General features: G+C 43.3%; 1 long non-coding RNA gene across 1 annotated transcript in view; it reads right to left on the reverse strand.

Annotated features, from left to right (window-relative positions):
* Positions 1–1007: 1007 nt before the first annotated feature.
* The window catches only part of LOC308480980, an 83723-nt gene continuing 64447 nt past the window's right edge, over positions 1008–20283 (reverse strand). Inside the window, exons 2-3 of the long non-coding RNA XR_013988382.1 lie at positions 7178–7224; positions 1008–1038 (exon numbers count right to left, since the gene is read on the reverse strand). This is a non-coding gene — a long non-coding RNA (uncharacterized lncRNA). The remainder of the gene's footprint in view (positions 1039–7177; positions 7225–20283) is intronic.

A 20283-nucleotide genomic window follows, 5' to 3' on the forward strand; every position in this document is an offset into this window, starting at 1 on the left:
TTTATGTGAAGTTGTCATATATATTTTTCAACCAAGCTAAGGATGAAAAACAAGAGGTTCTTCTTGGAGAATTTACTCAACAGGGCGTGCGCATCCTATGGCTGGGAATCTGGGCATCCCCGATCTGCCAGTGGTAGTTCTGAAGTGCCCAAACCATCTCCTTTTGGGTATCTATTAGCTGTCCTGGCCCTTCCAACCTTCAGCTTCATTCAATGTCCACTTAAGGTGACCCTGATCGTCAGCCTAAAATGACTGCTCTGTGTCACTTCGGTGTAAGGCTGACCCTGTTCTCAAACTTGCCTTGACTCCTCAGTTATTGATGCTGGCAAAGGGTGTCGCTTCTCTAATGGATAATGAAGGAGCGAGGAGGGGCGGGGTGTCAGATAAGATGATGAACACAACTGAAGGTAGTTTACATTAAGATGCTGCATTATTTATCAGCCAGTATTAGCCACTGGCATTTTAGACTACACGAAGAATTCATTACTGTCAATTGTCTTATTTGGTGATTCCCATTGGCAGGCATCAAAACCGCTGCTAATTTGACTAGAAGATATTTAAACACATGGAAATTCAAGATTTGAAGAGGCCAGAATTGATATGAACAGTGCTTTCAAAACCTGTACACAACGTGTGAGTAACTGTTATCTTTGCCAAGCTCAGGTTTGAAATAAAATTCATGCAAAAATCCAGTGCTATTTTTTCTAGACAAAAAGAGGTGCTGGAACTCATCGTGAAACCCCTCATTCCCTCAGAACGGCAATGGCTCCCACCTGAGAAGTGCTGGAACTGAGTTCCTGTGAGTTCCCCTTGAAAAAAAAGCCCGGCAGAAATCAAGTCTGTAGTTAAGTGGTGGTGGGTATTATGTGATATCCGCAGCCTCTCTTTAAATTCCTTGCCCCATGTCCAGCAAACTAACACGTCCCACATCAATTTTAACTTGAATGCTCCTCAGATGAGGAAGACTATTTCTGAATGACTAAATACAGTGGTACCTCGAGTTAAGAACTTAATTCGTTCTGGAGGTCTGTTCTTAACCTGAAACTGTTCTTAACCACTTTAGCTAATGGGGCCTCCTACTGCCGCCACGCCGCCACCGCGCGGTTTCTGTTCTCATCCTGAAGCAAAGTTCTTAACCCGAGGTACTATTTCTGGGTTAGCGGAGTCTGTAACCTGAAGCATCTGTAACCTGAAGCATCTGTAACCCGAGGTACCACTGTATAGGTTATATGCCCTCCAACTTTTTTACCTTAGAATTTGGGACATGGCCCTGCTCCCATGCAAATCATGTGGCCCATGCAAGATCACGGAGCCCAAACCATGTGTTTTGAGGCTCCATGATATTGGGTGAGCTCACACTACTCTATCAGAGGGACCATGGCTATTTCAGTTCTGAAACCCAGGTCTAAACCCATATTGAAGTGGATCTAGATAATCATGGTCATCCAGGGATACTTGTAGCTGCTCCACCACCCTCTAGCTGCCACCACCTTCCCCACAAAAGGGGTACTGGTGAGAGACTGGTAGTTATCACAAACCATTCACATGGTTGTGAAACTGAGTAAAGTTCTGGATCTGTTCTCAAGTCTCCTGTTGCAGCACATTTAATTATCTTTCGGAATGAGACAGTAATTGCCTCCTTTGCTCATGTTTCCAATGTATGTTTCACAGCATTGAGTCATGGCCAAAATACCTTCTTCCCAGGGAGTTAACCTACTTCAAAGGGAAGCAATAAGTTTAACTTATGGGCTATTTTTCTTTTTTAAGTATTCATACACATATGTTTCAACAAAAGCAAACGCGGCACTGGTTGAACGTTATCCTGAGGACCGGCCAGCCGAGATACAGCTGAACCTCAGCGAAATGCACACTGTTTTGGTATTTTTACACTGTCCTAACCCTCCGCAAGTAAATGCGTTGATGCAGGTAAGCATCTTGGCTTCGGCCCAACGTCAATTGGCAACATTAACATTACAGGAAATGCTTTCTTTGAAAGAGGGAAGGTGGAGGGGGCGGGGAGGGAGAAAACTTAACTTCTCTGTTGCCTCAAGCAGGCTCTGTTAGTGGTCCCGTTCCAAGGGTGTGGCAAATTCATTAATCTGAAGCACATATGGCTTCTGTGGGAACAAAGCCAGGAGGAACAGATGAGCTACCCGGATTGTGCTGAGGAAGAGGACAGTGTTACCGGAGCTGTAACTTTCAACTCGGGGCGGAGAAGGTTTTCCAGCCCTCCTCAAGGCCCCAATGCCAATTTAGGAAGTCAATGGCAGAGTGGTCTTCTTCAGTCCAGGGGCCGCATTCCATTTTGGGCAACCAACCAGGGGCCTGGAGGAAAAAAATAAGTGGGGCAACGAATGGCGAACACTAGATCTGTACAGCAGGTTAGTTTTTACACACACTGGATTCAGCTATAAAGCTGCAAATATAATGTGTTAAGTGCATTTTAGGTGCATTTACAGTAGAAGGCGATGGTGAACTTATGGCAAATTCAATATATTTTAAAAACATTTTTATAAAAAGCATTTTCACAGTGTTTTCTATATGTGTCTAGATTCCACCACTCTCACATAACCTTCAACATTTCTCTGATGAAAATACGGACATCCTATTCAACAACAACAACAATTTTATTTATACCCCACCCATCTGACTGTGTTCCCCCAGCCACTCTGGGTGGCTTCCAGCATATATTAAAACATAACGAAACATTAAACATACAAAAACTTCAGATGCCTTCTAAAGGTTGCATTGTTACTCATCTCCTTGGCTCAGGGGTCGCATAACTCCATAACCCTTCAACATTCGGGACATTCTAAGGAAAAGTGGGACATTCTGGGATCAAATTAGAAACCGGGATGGCTTCTGTAAATCTGGGACTGTCCCTGGAAAATAGAGGCACTTGGAGAGTCTGTTCTCTCTCTATCCTCCATCTACTGTAGGCAAACAAGATGGATCAGAGTTCAAGGGAGCATTCCAGCCAGAGCAAAACATTCAAGGAGCAAGAGCTGATGGAAGTTGATGGAGGTTTGGCTGGGGAGAGTTACAAGGGCCAGACAGAGAGGTCTGGAGGGCCACATCTGGACCTCTGGCCTAAAGTTCCCCACTTGTGGCCTAAATGGCTTAGAAACCAGTTTTCTCCATAAATCTCCTTATCTGGGTATGACAATCTGCTGGGATGCCCTAAGAAGCAGCTCGTCAGGTGGTACAGTCCTGCAATGGTCGCTTCCCAGCAGGTGGGTCACTGCTGCTCACTGGGATGGAGAGAGAGAGGTCAAGTGATGAGGGAATGTCAACAAAGAGCAGCAGTACCCTCAAGGGTTGGGGTGTGGGTTTCAGGAGGTAGCCAAAGATGCCGTCTCCTGTTGCCAGTGTTGGCTATTACTTCTAGTTGCACCCTGTAGGTTACAACCAAGAGGTCAGAAGTGTCCTAGGAAGAACAAGTCCCTTTCATCCTTGGGACACCACCATGTGTATGTCCTGCATTGGTTTTACTGTGTTCTGTTAACTGTAGAAGCATAAGCAGAGGTATCTCACGAGTGGGGCCTGCAGGCATGGATATATTGAATTCCCCAAATAAATGCCGCAACGACACCTGTAAAAAGTCAGGAGAGAAGTTGAACTCTTCTCTGCTCTCCAAAAAAAAGCATTATGAGAATCAGATGACTTCTAAAATAGAAAGTGTGATATCTGCATTCATTTAGCACAGAAGGTAGATTTCCACTACTACTAATTGTGGGAACATCCGAATCTTTGCTCTCTCTCTCTCCATTTTCCAATTTACATTTTGTTCCCATAAGTCCACATTATGTAACGACTGGAAGCTGTGCAGACTTGAAATCACTACCCAAAAGAACGCTGTTTCCCAGGCTTTGGTAGCTGGAAGGCTCAGAGCATTCAGACGCCCACAGAAGTTTTAATCTTTTAACACCTGGTTTGACGTCGGAGAGGCTGGCTTTGCTGCTGTAAGCTTTTGAAAAAAAAGGTGTTGCCATGTACCATGGAGGGCATAACAGAAGGTTTGAGGGCAAGAGTATTGCTACAGCATGCTTTGTGCTGACTCACAAGATTTGGCAGCAGAGGGGAAAGTGAATCACCCGGGGTTGACATATGCAAAAAACTTCTGATAGCTGGCTATGCACCATTTGCTCAGGGATTTAATCCCTTTAAGAAAAGGACTCCTCCCAATATCCAATACAAAGAACACAAAAGCTCAAAAGAATCTAAATATTATTATCATTTATTTTTTTATTTTTTAAAAAAAGGAAGGATGGAGGAACGGAAGAGTCTTGATTTCCGCGTAGGAAAGGTCTGTTCAGAATACCTGTGTCTATTCAGTGCTAAGCCAGAATTATCTGCCTACTGGGGAAGGATTTGATGCTGTGGCATCAGAAATATCCCCCAAGGGGACATGTCAAAAACAGGCCCTGGGCTTAGAGCCAAGGTAGTGTTTGCCAATGCCAGTTCCCTTATGGAAGAAGAAGAAAAAGTTGCCTCAAGGAAGAAATACATTGTCATTTTGATTGTTGACTTGTAGGGTACAACATCTGCTGAAGATGACACAACTGTGTGAGATAAACATTGGTACCAAGCCTATAGCTCTCTCTATCTCTCTGTAGATAGATCGATAGGCATGATAGTTAGAAGAAGAAGAAGAAAAAGAAAAAGAAGAAGACGAAGAAGAGGCAGAAGAAGGAGAAGAGTTTGGATTTGATATCCCACTTTATCCCTACCCTAAGGAGTCTCAAAACGGCTAACATTCTCCTTTCCCTTCCTCCCCCACAACAAACACTCTGTGAGGTGAGTGGGGCTGAGAGACTTCAGAGAAGTGTGACTAGCCCAAGTCACCCAGCAGCTGCATGTGGAGGAGCGGGGAAGCGAACCTGGTTCACCAGATTACGAATCTACTGCTCTTATCCACTACACCACACTGGCTCTCAGATAGATAGATAATCGATAGATAGATAGATAGATAGATAGATAGATAGATGATAGATAGATAGATAGATAGATAGATAGATAGATAGATAGATAGATATAGATAGATGATAGATTGATAGATAGATAGATAGATGATAGATAGATAGATAGATAGATAGATAGATATAGATAGATAGATAGATAGATAGATGATAGATAGATAGATAGATAGATAGATAGATAGATAGATAGATATAGATAGATAGATGATAGATATAGTTGAGGAAATATGATGGCCATCTTCAAATATCTCAAAGGCTGTGACATGGAAGATGGAACAAGCTTGACTTGAACCAATGGCTTCAAGTTACAAGAAAGGAGATTCCGACTCAACATCAGGGAGAACTTTCTGGTGGTAAGAGCTATTTGACAGTGGAATGGTCTCCCCCGGGAGATGGTCGACTCTCCTTCATTGGAGTTTCAAAGCAGAGGTTGGATGGCCATGGATGCTTTGGTTGAGATTCCTGCATTGCAGGGGGTTGGACTAGATGACCCTCGGGGTCCCTTCCAACTCTACAATTCAATGATTCTATGAGATAGACAGACAGGGAGATGGATTAGGGTGGTGAAAGAGGGCAGGGCTCCTGAACCTATAATAGTGGTGTAGGAGGGGGAATTTCAGCAGGTGGAACTTGTAAACCTGCTGAAATGCCCTTTTCTGCATAATTGCAGCTCGTCAGGTGAGTGAGCTACAATGGGTTGCCCTAGCCGCTGAGCAGCTTCCAGCATATATAAAAACATAATAAAACATTAAACATTTGAAAAAAACCTGCCCTTTACTGGGCTGCCTTCAGGTGTCTTCCAAAGGTTGCATAGTTACTTTTCTCCTTGGCTTGGGGGGTCTCATAACTCCATACCCTCCGATGAAAATAGGGACGTCCTACCACAGGGGTCAGCAAACATTTTCAGCAGGGGGCCGGTCCACTGTCCCTCAGATCTTGTGGAGGGCCAGACTAGATTTTGGAAAAAAATAAAATTGAACAAATTGCTAGGCCCCACAAATAGCCCAGAGATGCATTTTAAATAAAAGGACACATTCTACTCATGTAAAAACAGACTGATTCCCAGACCGTCCATGGGCTGGATTTAGAAGGCGATTGGGCCGGATCCGGCCCCCCTGCCTTAGTTTGCCTACCCATGTCCTACCACACCATCCAAAATTTCTCAGATGGAAATAGGGACATCCTAAGGGAAAGTGGGACATTCTGGGATCAAATTAGAAACCAGGATGGCTTCTGTAAATCCGAGACTGTCCCTGGAAAACAGGGACACTTAGAGGGTGTGTGGATGCTTTAGCTGAGACTCTTGCATTGCAGTGGGTTGGACTAGATGACCATTGGGTCCTTCTTCCTGCCCTACAATTCTATGATTCTATAACCCCACCCACCCACTAGTGTGCGGCCCAGAAGAGAATGTGGCCCATAGGCCCAAGCAGTTCTCCTGTCCCTGCTAAATAGCGAGGATAAGATCATTGCCACAGAGTTCATTTTCTGTCTCCTTTGCAGTACGGATGTAAACAGAGAGCTCCTTCCTTTCCATTGGAGAATATGATTCATTGGAGAGGGGCAATTAGCTAGAGGGTGCTTTGCTGTGCTTTGGAATCAAATAACCTAGATGCGTGTTGCACGTAGTGAGGGAAGCAACTGGAGTGGCGTGCTTCATTTGTCATGTGTTTTCTTTGCTTGCCCAGAATATTATGTGGCTTCGCGATGGCTTCCCAGCTATTGCAGTGCCATTAAGCCACCATTAGCCATGAGTTCAACAAGAAGGGTTGTAAAGGGCTGGATTTGCAAGGGATATAATGAGAAGACAGGGCAGGAAAAACAATGAAAGCGGGGAGAAAATCAATTTTAGTATGGATTGCAAATGAGGCACTGGGTGACTCCTCCGTTTGAGAAATTGTCAGATGTACAGCGCAATCCAAATCATGTACTCTTGGGGCTAAATCCGACTGCAATCAATGTGACAATTCCAAGTAAACATGGGCAGCTTTGCAGGCACAAAATAAGAAAAGGATAACAGTGATGTTCTGGTCCATTAACAGAGATGGGATGGAGTTTTGTCTCAGTGAGAACCTAGGTTGCTGGCAGTGTTTCTGATAAAACTCTATGCTCATTTTTAAAAGTAACTACAGTGGTACCTCGGGTTAAGAACTAAATTCATTCCGGAGGTCCATTCTTAACCTGAAACTGTTCTTAACCTGAGGTACCACTTTAGCTAATGGGGCCTCCCACTGCCACTGCGCCACTGCTGCACAATTTCTGTTCTCATCTTGAAGCAAAGTTCTTAACCCAAGGTTCTACTTCTGGGTTAGCAGAGTCTGTAACCTGAAGCATCTGTAACTTGAGGTACCACTGTAGTTTGCTCTGTCCAAAAAGGAGCTGGTTCTTGTTCAAGTTCGTCCTTCTATAAAACAAGCTAGTTCAAGTTCATCTGAATGAACTCTTGAGTTCATAAGCAGTTCATCCTCAGGAAAAACGAGAAGAAAAGACAGGACTAAGAATGTCGTCACAAGGGCGAGAGATCCGGAGGGTGGCAACATGAGAATGGGCCTTTTCTGAGGTGGCTCCCCATTTGTGGAATATTCTCCCCAGGAAGACTCAACTGGCGCCATCATTGTATATATTTAGGCGCCAGGCAAAAAAGTTATCTTTTCCCCAGGTCTCTGGCAAATTAAACAGTCTATGGCGTCTTAAACTGGGAGGTGTTACTGTTTTCGTTTGTTACTACAGTGTGTATTTTCATGTTTTTATATTGTAAACCACCCTGTGATCTTTTGATGAAGGGCAGTGTAGAAATTTAATAAATAATAGTAATAATCTACCAAATAACATAAGAAATGGGCGACTGGCTTGATGTTTCCTTAGCTCATTCATGGAACATTAAAGCTGGGACGTCTGGTCATCTTTCTGTGGTGGACGTACACAGAGTCTAGTTCTAAGCAGATGGATCAGGAAAGTTCTGCCATAATTTTTTATTTTTTATTATTAGTTAATTAAAAAACAAGCAATGGGGGAAAGACGTTGTATGCCCATTTGACATAAACTGTCAAACCAACTTAAACATATTTTCAGCTGTATTTAGGTTGTGATCCTAATCTTGGATTTTATCTTTTGGTGTGTGCGTGCGTGCGCACTTAGATTTCCTTATCTTTTGTTTATTTTTGGAGCTGTTTTTTGTGTTTTGGTTTTAAACATGTCACAACGTGCACTCTGTCTGCAGGATAAGCCACCAATAATTAATTAATTTTAAAAAGAGAAGCTGTCTCACAAACAACTGCTCAAAGGCCCTCAGAATAGTTAATTTAAGGAAGTTCTCCAAATGAAAGTTTGTCATTTCCTCTTCCCCTTTGGTCACCTACAATCCCGGGGGAGGGGGGGCAGATATCTGGAAGGTCAGGGCCCTCTCTCAAGTAAGGTGCACTGCATCTGAGAAGGTTGGGAGGTGGAGAAGGGAGAAATGGATTGGCAGCTTTTCTCCTGTGAATTTCCATGGGTTAACTTGTCTTAGGGTTCAAGCTCAATTTGGGATGATTTACCATCTCACGTTGCGCAAGAGGGTCCCCTCACTTATTTAAATAAGGCTGCATCCACACAGCAGTTTATCCTGCTCTACAGATGTCTCCCTGATTGTTAATTTTCACATTATGTCTGAACCTTTGCACAACGTAAAAGCCACTCCCCAAAACATAGCGAAACAAAGTGCAAGTCTTCTTTTTCTTTTTTGAAATAAACGACACGAGCATTAAATTTCTGACTTCAAATGTCCCTATTTTCCAGGGACAGCCCCGGATTCACAGAAGCCGTCCCGGTTTTTTCATTTGATCCTGGAATGTCCTGCTTTTCCTTAGGATGTCCCTATTTGCACCAGAGAAATGTTGGAGGGTATCAGGGGCAGAGTGCTGCCCACAAATGCCCGGGCTCCCTCTGCACTCACCCAGCCCCCTCTGCTGATGGGCGGGTGCTCACGTGCTGGGCGAGGGCAGAGGGGGCGCAGAAGATGCTTTTCATCCCCCGTGCCCTGCTCCCATGCCGTGTGAAATATACTCTGAGCCAAGAGTGGATTTCATTCTCTTTATTCAGCTCATATTGGTGGGGAAGAATGGAAGTTCCCCCAGAATGTCTGCTTTATATACATTATTTACACAATGGGCCCCACGTGATTGGCTAATTCCGGGATTCTCCTGTAGGCCAATCAGGTTGCGGATTCACTTCCACCTGGAGCTGGATTGGGTGGCTCCTGTGGACCAGTCAGACTGCTGCATTCTGAATCCTATTGTTCTAGGACCAATCAGACTGCTGCATTCTGAATCCTATTGTTCTAGTGTGGGAGTCATAAAGCCAGGCTCCGACATTCTAGGACCAATCAGACTGCTGCATTCTGGATCCTATTGTTCTAGGACCAATCAGACTGCTGCATTCTGAATCCTATTGTTCTAGGACCAATCAGACTGCTGCATTTTGGATCCTATTCAACTCAGTACATAACACAGTGCGTGAGCGCCCACTCATCAGCTGGCGGGTCCTTGTGCGAGTGAGAGCATGGCGGGCGAAGAACAGCCTCTGTGCTCTGTCCCTGCCAGGCACATGAATGCCCGTCTGCCAGCTGTGCTCTTTGCCCTCTACGCCCTGCCCCTGCCCAGCACCAGCTAGCTGGAAGGAATGGAGCAGGGCGCAGAGGGTGAAGAACAGCCTCTGCACTCACCCAGCGCCCATCAGCTGATGGGGGGCTCACACACTGGGTGCATGCATGGGACACCTGCTTCGTGCCCCCCATGTTTCTGCACCCAGGCCCATAGCCCCCTCCTCAAGCCCCTGGAGGGTATGGAGTTATGCAGTCCATTCCAGGATCAAATCAGAAACCAGGGCAGCTTTTTGTAAATCTGGAACTGTCCCTGGAATATGGGGACATTTGGAGGCTCTGCTAACTTACATCATTTCACAAAGGTTTGCTGCGATTTTAAACTGGGAAGCAGGTACTTAATGCCAATGGATGTATTTACCCCCTTTTTCATGAACCACAATGGCTATTCATGCTCAGAAGGGTATTGCAGAGTTCCTGAAAGTCTGGATATTTTACTTCTTTCGTCTCTTGGCTTCTGTCACTCAACCCATAAAAACTCGATTGACTCTTGTTTCAAAACCTTGTTTACTCTCTCCCACCCCCTCTTCTCTTTCTCTGAATCAAGCAAAGCTGGGAACCCTTTTCTTTTTGGTGCTTGAGAGATATCCCAATCAATATTTGGCTTTTATACAGTCGTTAACATTCTGTGTTTGTTGTTCCCAGACCTGCCAACTGTTTACACGCCAAACAGATCATGTTTTGCTTGTCAGGTTTCTAAGCCGGGTTTTAAATGTTTCATTTCCCTGACTGGTTCAGAGGACTTTCAGCCTGCACATTACAACACACGAAGTCCGAGACAATGTCGTGAAATGCTGTCTTACCCTAGACTTTGTTTTGAGGACTGGAGATGAAATATATATTAAGGTGCACGGCAAGTATATTTTGTCAATAAACAGAAGTGCATACTTTGGTTGCACGTATCGGGGAGGAAAGCTTACCTAAGTGCTATCAGCCCTATGCAAATCCACACTTCTAGGAGGAAAAGCAAAACAAGGATTGCCTCGCTGGAGTCTCACTTTGGCACTAATTTGCCCTCCCTTTGTCTGCAACGGTGGACAGAAGAATGATAACAATGCACATTTTTGACATCTAGGAATGGTGGTGCTTAATTTTTACACCCATTTGATGCACATTCTTAATAACCCAGTGATGTATAACATTTCACCAGTCTTCTCAATCAATGTGACAGCTGCAGTATGAGGGATGCTGGCTACACCATGCCAGCTGTCTGAAGCATATATTAAAAATCAACCTTTGTACTGAAAGAATGGTTGACATCTTATCTACAGTAGTGTTAAATCATCCAGTCTCCTGTGTTGCCTTGAATACATCTACATAACAATTCAGAAGAGAAGGGACAGACCATTTGAGAAAAATAAAGGCCAAGGACCAATCTACCCATTTCCCCCTATGCTCTGCTTGGTGGTCATAGAATCATAGAATTGCTGAGTTGGAAGAGATCCCTAGGATCACCTAGTCTAACCCACTCAATGCAGGAATCTCAACTACAGCATCCTGAACAGATGGCCACCCAACCTCTGCTTAAAAACCTCCAAGGAAGGAGAGTCCACCACCTTCCAAGGGAGACCATTCCACTGTCAATCAACTCTTACTGTCAGAAAGTTCTTGCTGATGTTGAGTCAGCATCTCCTTTCTTGTAACTTGAAGCCATTGGTTCAAGTCAAAGAACTCTACTTGCGAGGTTCTGATTTTGACCACTGATGGGGAGCCACTGGCTTTAACGGCTCTGAAATTTTTGAGGAAGGACTGTAGTGGCTGTGCATTCCGTTGGTCCCAAGTTTAATTTCCAGCATCTCATAGAAGAGCTGGTGAAGGTCCCTGCCAGTAACGCTGGAGAGCCCTTGTCCATGTGAGAGGGATATCTTCTTCTTACTGTGCAGCACAGAAGCCAAGTGATCTGCCCATGGAGAAAGAGATTGCTCTTTATCCAATGACTTAGACAAATTCTTGCCTAGAATGATGCATGCTTCTGAATTCCAGCTGCTAGGGTGCACAAGCTGTCCTACTCAGATCATTGCTCCAGGCTTCCCATCTCTTTGGACATCTCTTTGAACACTGAACTAGATGGGTCTTTGTTCTGCTCCAACAAGGATCTTCCCATGTAAGTTCACATAGCACAGAGATGGAGACTCTAAAGACCTCCAGATGTTGGACCCCAATTCCTATAATCCAAGATCATTGGGCATATACTTACTGAAGCTGACAGTCATCTACATCTGGAGGCCCACTTGAATGGAAACCATGACACTCTAATGTTTTTTTAAACAAAGCAAAACAAGCTAGGATTCCTAAGTAAGCTTTGTACGTAAACATGATCTTTCAAGTTTTATCAATCCACTCCTGTTTATAAAATTGTTTGGGAGACTTCCAGTTACATACTGTATACATGACTTCATTGTTGTAGGCAATTTCTTGAGAAGCTCTTTATCAGGAATCTAGGGTTATTGAGTCCAAGACCATAAAGAAGCATAACTTTAGGAATTATGTGCTATGTAATGCAAAGAAAATCCTGGAGGCCATCAGCAACTGTATTGCAGAACTCCATGATAATAATCCACACTATAATATGTGCAATTTCTTTCCTCTTTTAATCTCATTTTCTTCCTTTTGGTAGCTTGCATTTTAAACTTTGTTTCCAAATAAAACCGCATGCTTAAGAGAAGCATGCGACTCCCCTGTGAATGTCAGACTCCATGAAAGATTGCATTGAATAAAAGTTAGCAAGAGGTGCTACACGCTTGTAAACAGCATGCACTGAAATTAGTCCTGTGAGGCTGCAAACCTCTGATATTGAGTCTGGTAAATCTAGTTCAGTGTTGTCTACACAGACTAACAGCAGCCCTCTACAGTTTCAGACAGCAGATATTTCCCATCTCTACTTGAAGATGTCAGGGATTTAACCTGTATGCAAAGCAGAGACTTTGCTGATGATCTATGGACTTCCCCATGTTAGGGTAGAAAAGTCATAATGCAGTATTGTCCAGCTCTCCTGTTCATGCAGATACAGAGGCTGATAGGCTATACTTAATAGAAATATCCTGAATGGGTCTAAAATGCAATAATATTTTTTTTAACTACTGTATGTGATTAAAATGCCATAGCGGAGGACAGAGTGAAACAATGTTGTGATAATTCTACCATGTGCAGTTGTTTCTCTGTGTTCCAGTTTGACATTCCAAACACAACCATTATAAGTTCCTGGATTTTTTCCCCAAGTGGACCCCATTTCCTGCTCTTGGTGTGGTCTGTGTCTTGACTTCAGCCAAAACAGGTGAAAGCAGAGCTGCTGTTCAGGAAGCGGAGCCTAGTCGTTTTGCATTTTTAGGTGTGTTTTGATATTATCAGTAAGCACTTAGTTCTTCGTTCACCTGTTCCTAATTCCTCCGGGTCAATGGAGCAAGAGAAGGTATTTGGCTTGGTCAGGAGATAACCTTTGGATAAGAACCTCCTGCTCCACTCTTGTGTTGGGACTCCATTTAATTGTATAGTTGCTAATAGCCGGGCAGGCAGGTTATCGTTCCTGTAAAAAAACTGTTTCTCAAAAGAAGTGGAATGCAAACATGAGTGTAAGTTACAATTTAACCTTTTCAGAAATAAATTAGGCACCATCCTTTGGAATGTTGACCTTAGGTTGTGTGTGTTGGGTGTAAGTACCAAGGCTGAGACGAAAACAACTGAAATTAAAATTATGGCCATTTTTGAGGCTGTACATAATATAAGAACATATGACGAGCCTGCTGGTTCAGGCCAATGGGCTATCTCATCCAGCATCCTCTTGTCACAGTGGCCAACCAGATGACCATAGGAACCCTACAAGCAGAATATGAAAACAACAGTGCTGGGATTCCCAGTAACTGATATTCAGAGGTATAATGGTGTCTGACAGGGATAGGGGAGCTGATTTGTGCCCCAGGTTATGGGTTCCCAGTGTGCGTGACATCATGACATCATGTCATGATGTCACATCATGACGTCACATGTGCCTCCCCACCCCAGCCTCAGAACCTGTCTTCTGGTGCCACTGGAAGTCCAGGTTCTGAGGTCTCGCATGGTCTTGTGAGACCTTGGAAGTTGCATCAAGGGCCCTGCGGTATGGGGTGCTGAACATCCACAACAAAAATTTTGTAGACAACAAAGAGAGCCCCCTGTAGATGGTACCCCTGGACAGGGAGGTTAACTTCAGAGGTCACTCATCAGCAGCAGAAATGTCAATGGCAGGTGGCTCACCATCTCTGTTGCCTGGTGCAGGGGGTCCAGGGCCTGTGGATGTGTGGGGTGATGGGACCCCAACAACTGCCTGAGGATTCTGGGCACCAACATAAACATCAAGTGTACCTAATATCACCTGACAGAGGGTCAATTGTCGCTGCCAAAGGGGCAGGCAAACAGGTTTGTACTCACACACAGTTACTGTATGCCTCCATTTCAAACCAATTGCTCTGTTGTTTTCGTGTCCTGGGTGACTTAGATGACAACTTGGGCTAGTCCTGTCTTGCTTCATTGTTTAGGAGAACTACTGACAAGCTGACACTTTTTCTAAACTCTTATTTTTTTGTTTGTTCCTCATGATTCACATCCATTTTTATTTTTTTTTACTGCTGTGCATTTGTGTGTGTGGTCCACATTAAATATGAGAAGCCGGAGTTAGTCACCCTTTCTTTTGTGTGTGAGTTAAGTTAAAAAAAAATGAGAGAGGGAGCTCATTCACATTTGCTGAACGATATGCTCCAGCTGGTTTCAACTTCTTTCATCATATTTACCTCGGGCCTCTTATGTCAAGAGAGCAAATTAATGCACATCGCTTTGGGATGCTGATGTCATTGGTGACTAAGGACCACCTGTTCTTCCCGAGGCTGGTGGCTGAGTCATAATGACACAGCACTTTCTTCCCTAGACCTATCATTCACTCAGAACAGCTGTTCTGGCTTCTAATAAACCAATACAACTCTCTTTCTCACTCACCTTATTTTAAACACAGCATTGTAAGCTTGTATACCAGCAAATAACTCCCAATGTACACAGCAGGACTTATTTCAATGTAAACATGCTTTGGATCAGGCTGCATCGAATTCTGCTTCAAGACAGAACTTAAACACGTTTGGGATGCACTGATTAGGAACTGGTGGGCCCATTATGATCCAGTTTTACTCCAGTTCTATATGGGGTGGGGTGGGACTAAGTTCATCCTGCCTCACTTCTGTGTGGATTTTAAAGGGGAAATCCTTTAAAATCTGCATGGAAACGCAAACGTAAAAATATAACAAGGCAGAAATTGTCCAGTATGGTTGCGAACTGCCCTGAGAGGTTGTGAAGTGCCCTGACAGTGGTGAACAGCCCTGAGATCATAGAATCATGGAGCTGGAAGGGATCCTAAGGATAATCTAGTCCAACCCTCTACAGTGCAGTTGTTGTTTTTTTAAAAAAGCATCCAAGATAGATGGCCATCCTACAAATCTACGGATGAAGGGCAGTACTGTGGTACCTTGGGTTACAGACGCTTCAGGTTACAGACGCTTCAGGTTACAGACTCCACTAACCCAGAAATAGTACCTTGGGTTAAGGACTTTGTTTTAGGATGAGAACAGAAATTGCACCGCAGTGGCAGCAGGAGGCCCCATTAGCTAAAGTGGTACCTCAGGTTAAGAACAGTTTCAGGTTAAGAACGGACCTCCAGAACAAATTAAGTTCTTAACCCGAGGTACCACTGTATACAAATTTAATAAATAATAATAAAACAAATAAAATGAAAATGAAAGCACTTACAGGAGGTAGTCCATGGGTTGTAATGGCCTCAGTCCAGTATACCCGAAGGAGCGTCTCCATCCCCATCGTTCTGTCCGGACACTGAGGTCCAGTGCTGAGGTCCTTCTGGCAGTTCCCTCACTGTGAGAAGCTAAGCTACAGAGAACCAGGCAGAGGGCCTTCTCAGTAGTGGCGCCCTCTCTGTGGAATGCCCTCCCACCAGATGTCAAAGAGATAAACAACTACCTGACATTTAGAAGACATCTGAAGCTAGCCCTTCAGGGAAGTTTTTAATGTGTGACATTTTAATGTATTTTTAATCTTTGTTGGAAGCCGCCCACAAATTTATAATAACCCACATTGGCTCAGTTGGTAGAGCATAAGACTCTTAATTTCAGGACTGTGGGTTCGAGCCCCACGTTGGGCAAAAGATTCCTGTGTTGCAGTGGGTGAGACTAGATGACTCTTGTGGCCCCTTCCAACTCTATAAGTCTATGATTCTAATCCACACTTTCAGAAAAGTATAGCAGGTAGAGTACAACATACAGTGGAACCTCTGGTTGCGAACAGGATCCGTTCCGGAGTCCCGTTTGCAACATGAGCAGAACGCGGCCCACGTCTGCACAGGTCATGATTTGCCGCTTCTGCGCATGCCCATGACATCATTTTGCACATCTGCACATGCTAACTACTTCCAGGTCGCCGCGGGACGCAACTTGAAAATGCTCAGCCTAAAGCAAAAGTAACAAGAGGTACGACTGTATAAGGATAAAAACAACAAAATATCAATTAAAGCATTAATAAATACTGATTGGTAAAAGGAAAATGATCCATGTTGTAAAGACCTGTCCAGGCAAATCAGTTTTCACAAGACAACTGAAGCGGGTGGGGAGGTGTTTCTCCTGGCAAACCTCTACTGGGCTGCAACTTCCATTGTCCCTGATCACTCATAGGATTAGCTTAATCATGAAGTTCAATTTTGTGTCTATGCTATTCTAAATAGCTCATGCGGCAATATGATATGGTCCAGTTTTTAAAGGCAGCAATGCAATTGAGTCAATATCATAGCTCTAAAGTCTTATTGAAGCTTGAATGAGACAATAGTAACCCAAGTTAAAGAAGGTACATTTCTTGTCTCCCTCCAAATTCGCTGCCTTCTTCCGTTGGAAAATAGGTGAGTTTTAAGGTGCTCCCAGACTGTCCTTATTTTACAAGGAGGGATTCAAGCGCATGCCGATAATTTAGGTTTGGCCAATTAAGGTGCGTTAAAGCGCTCTGTTGCCCTATTGCAGTGAATCCACTTTTGAAATAAACAGCAGACTTTTTGCTGTTGGGAAAATGCATTAAAAAGCATGGGATGAATGAATGATTAAGGGGGGAATGTTTATTTTATTTTTTATTTTTTTAAAAGATATTTATTAAAATTTCAACATATTACAAAAATAAGCGAAAAAAGGAAAAGGAAAACAGATAAAAAAGAAAAAAATAGAAAAATAGAAAAATACAAAATACAAAATAAAAGCAGTTAAACAAACAGATTAGTCTTTCTATGTCTTATCCTTCATTTACTTGTTTCCTCGACCTCCTCACACCTCCCTTTTTTGTATTCCAGTTCACATATTTTGTTCAGCAGTTCCCTCCCCTCTTTTAAATATCCCAATCAATAATCATAAAGATATTGTACTTTTAGATTTTTACATATACATAGTAAACCCTTTTTTCATCTTCCCTTATAACATTTCAGCTAAGAACCACTTAGTTTTTATCGAACATCATTCTAACATTCATTAATTTTACAATATTTCTGTAGATAATCTTTAAATTTCTTCCAATCTTCTTCCACCGACTCTTCTCCCTGGTCTCGGATTCTGCCAGTCATTTCCGCCAATTCCATATAGTCCATCAGCTTCATCTGCCATTCTTCCATGGTGGGTAGATCTTGTGTCTTCCAATACTTTGCAATAAGAATTCTTGCTGCTGTTGTGGCATACATAAAGAAAGTTCTGTCCCTCTTTAACACCAATTGGCCGACTACGCCCAGGAGGAAGGCCTCTGGTTTCTTCAAGAAGGTATATTTAAATACCTTTTTCAATTCATTATATATCATTTCCCAGAAAGCCTTAATCTTTGGGCATGTCCACCAAAGGTGAAAGAATGTACCATCAGTTTCCTTACATTTCCAGCATTTATTATCGGGCAAATGATAGATTTTTGCAAGCCTGACTGGGGTCATGTACCACCTGTATATCATTTTCATAATATTCTCTCTTAGGGCATTACATGCCATAAATTTCATACCTGTGGTCCACAACTGTTCCCAGTCAGCAAACATGATATTATGTCCTAAATCTTGTGCCCATTTAATCATAGCAGATTTCACAGTTTCGTCCTGAGTATTCCATTTTAAGGGGGGGAATGTTTAAATACCCCGCAAGCAAATCAGAATGAATGCTCAATAAAAGCCAGACCTTCCTTAAGCTTTGTGGGAGCAGATCAGGTGGAATCCTCAATATAACAAAGGTCATCTGCTAAAAGTAAATTTTGAAATACTGTACCCCACTTCTTTGATAATCTGCTAGCAGAGACAAAATGTTTCTACTGGGTCTAGTAAAATCTAAAAGTAAATGAATTCAACTAAATTAATATTTTTTTGGGGGGGGGGGTTTAAGAAAACAGAAGATTTCAACTGAGAGGTGTTAGCTAACGTCCTACAGGACTGATGGGCAAACCAACTTCTGCAATTTATTTTGCCGACAACTTGGACGTTTTCAAGGAACCCACCAGTCCCTGATCTCAATGACCCCTAAAAAGTGCCCTTTCCATGAGAAAACAGCCAAATACGGCTGCCTACTATGAACTGTTAAGAGGGAACAGTCACGGCTAGCTGCCGACTGACTGGAGATTCATAAAATCACAATCCATTAAAAAAAAAAAAAGCACATCCAGTATGATCCTCCAGAGCTCCGTTTAAGATTTCAAAGCAGCAGCTTTTATTCTGATTCCGCTGGCCTCATTGAGAAGGAATGGGCAGCTGCTGAGTTCCATCACGGTCACTGAATCCTTGCAATTCATTCATACTCATGTCAGAGGCCCCACTGCACACACAATGGCATTCCTGGCAATGTGCTAGGCACCAACACACACACACACAAAATCTGTGTGTCAGCACTGAGCTAGAGACAGCCCAGCTGAAGGAGGAGAGAGAAATCAATTTTCACATACCCTCCAATATTTCTCCGATGAAAACGGGACGTCCTATTGCATAATAATAATAATGTTATTATTTATACCCCAAACATCTTACTGGGCTGCCCCAGCCACACTGGGCAGCTTCCAACATATATAAAAACATAATAAAGCATTAAACATTAAAAATCTTCACTATACTGGGATGCCTTCAGATATCTCCGATAAGTTGTATACTTACTTATCTCCTTGGTTTGGGGGTTGCAAAAAGGCCATGAATGATTCGAAGCCTAATGAAAAAGAAATGTTTTCGCCTTGTGCCTAAATAAATACAATGAAGGCACCAGGTGAGCCTTTCTGGGGAGAGCGTTCTACAAGCAGAGAGCCACTGCAGGAAAGGCCCTGTTCTTGGGTTGCCACCCTCTGGACTTCCTATGGAGGGGGCACATGAAGAAGGGTCTCAGATGACCTTGGCCCCTAGGAGTTGCCTCCTATGGGGCTCAGAAAGAGGAATAACTGGGCACAACCCCGCTGTCACCCCATCTCATCCCACTGCCCTCTTTATCCAATGAATATTATGTGCAGGATTCAAATCATAAGATGCAGTAGGTGTATCACAAGATACAGCAATGCTTCCTGACTCTGTGAGTCAAAAATTGAGACGATTGTCTCTTTCCAGCCTCATAAACATTTTGGGTAGGCTGTCTTCATGAATATTATGCAGGAGACCATCTCAGCCAGACTGGCACTGCAATTTCTGGAAAGAACTGTTAGCTAAACTGGCAGCTCTCTTTCTTCGCACACTTTAAGGTTATTTCATTGCCCTGCTGTCTGGAAGAATACAAGCTCTGTGTCTGTGACTGAGCTCAGATTCACTTGTTTATTAGAGGGAAAGCTCTCAGCCTCCAAAAGAATTTTATGAGATTGGACTGGAAGTTAGTCTTATCAGAGTGAGCAAGACTGAAGGCAAATGTAATCTAGCATTCTATAGCTTGCACGTATTAGATAGTTGTTCCTGTAAGAATCTGGTTAGGCACTGTGTGAACAGGTTGCTGGCCTAGGTGGGCCCATTGGTCTGATCCTGCGGGCTCTTCTTGCATCTACTTATCAACTGAAACTTATTTGCTAGAGAACTCAGACTGATGAGAAAGAAATAATTCTTCACACAAATTGTATTTAATTTATGGAATTTGCTGCCACTAGATATGGAAATGGCCCTGAGTTTAGTGGGCTTAAAAATCGGATTAGGTTCTATGGATGGCTACAGTTAAGGTGGTTATATGCAACCTCAAAATTGAAACATAGCATGTCATTGGACTACCAGTTGCTGTGCTAGGAATTTACAGAAATCCACTCACTGGGAAACACAAGAAACTAAGTACAGTGGTACCTCGAGTTCCAAACGCCTCAGGGTACAAACGCTTCAGGTTACAAACTCCGCTAACCTGGAAGAGTTACCTTGAGTTGAGAACTTTGCCCCACGATGAGAACGGAAATCGTGTGCTGGCAGCACAGCGGTAGCAAAAGGCCCCATTAGCAAAAGCACGCCTCTAGTTAAGAACAGTTTCAGGTTAAGAAAGGACAACCGGAACGAATTAAGTTCGTAACTAGAGGTACCACTGTACTGGCATTGTCATTCACATGTAGCATGAGCATGAATAGATTTCATACCTGTCAACAGCCCTAGATATCCCATTTTTTCCTGTGAGAGTATGGTTGCCATTTTGGGCACCT

This window comes from Podarcis pityusensis, assembly GCF_964106645.2.
Source record: "Podarcis pityusensis genome assembly, chromosome: 7".
In the NCBI taxonomy this organism is placed as follows: domain Eukaryota; kingdom Metazoa; phylum Chordata; class Lepidosauria; order Squamata; family Lacertidae; genus Podarcis; species Podarcis pityusensis.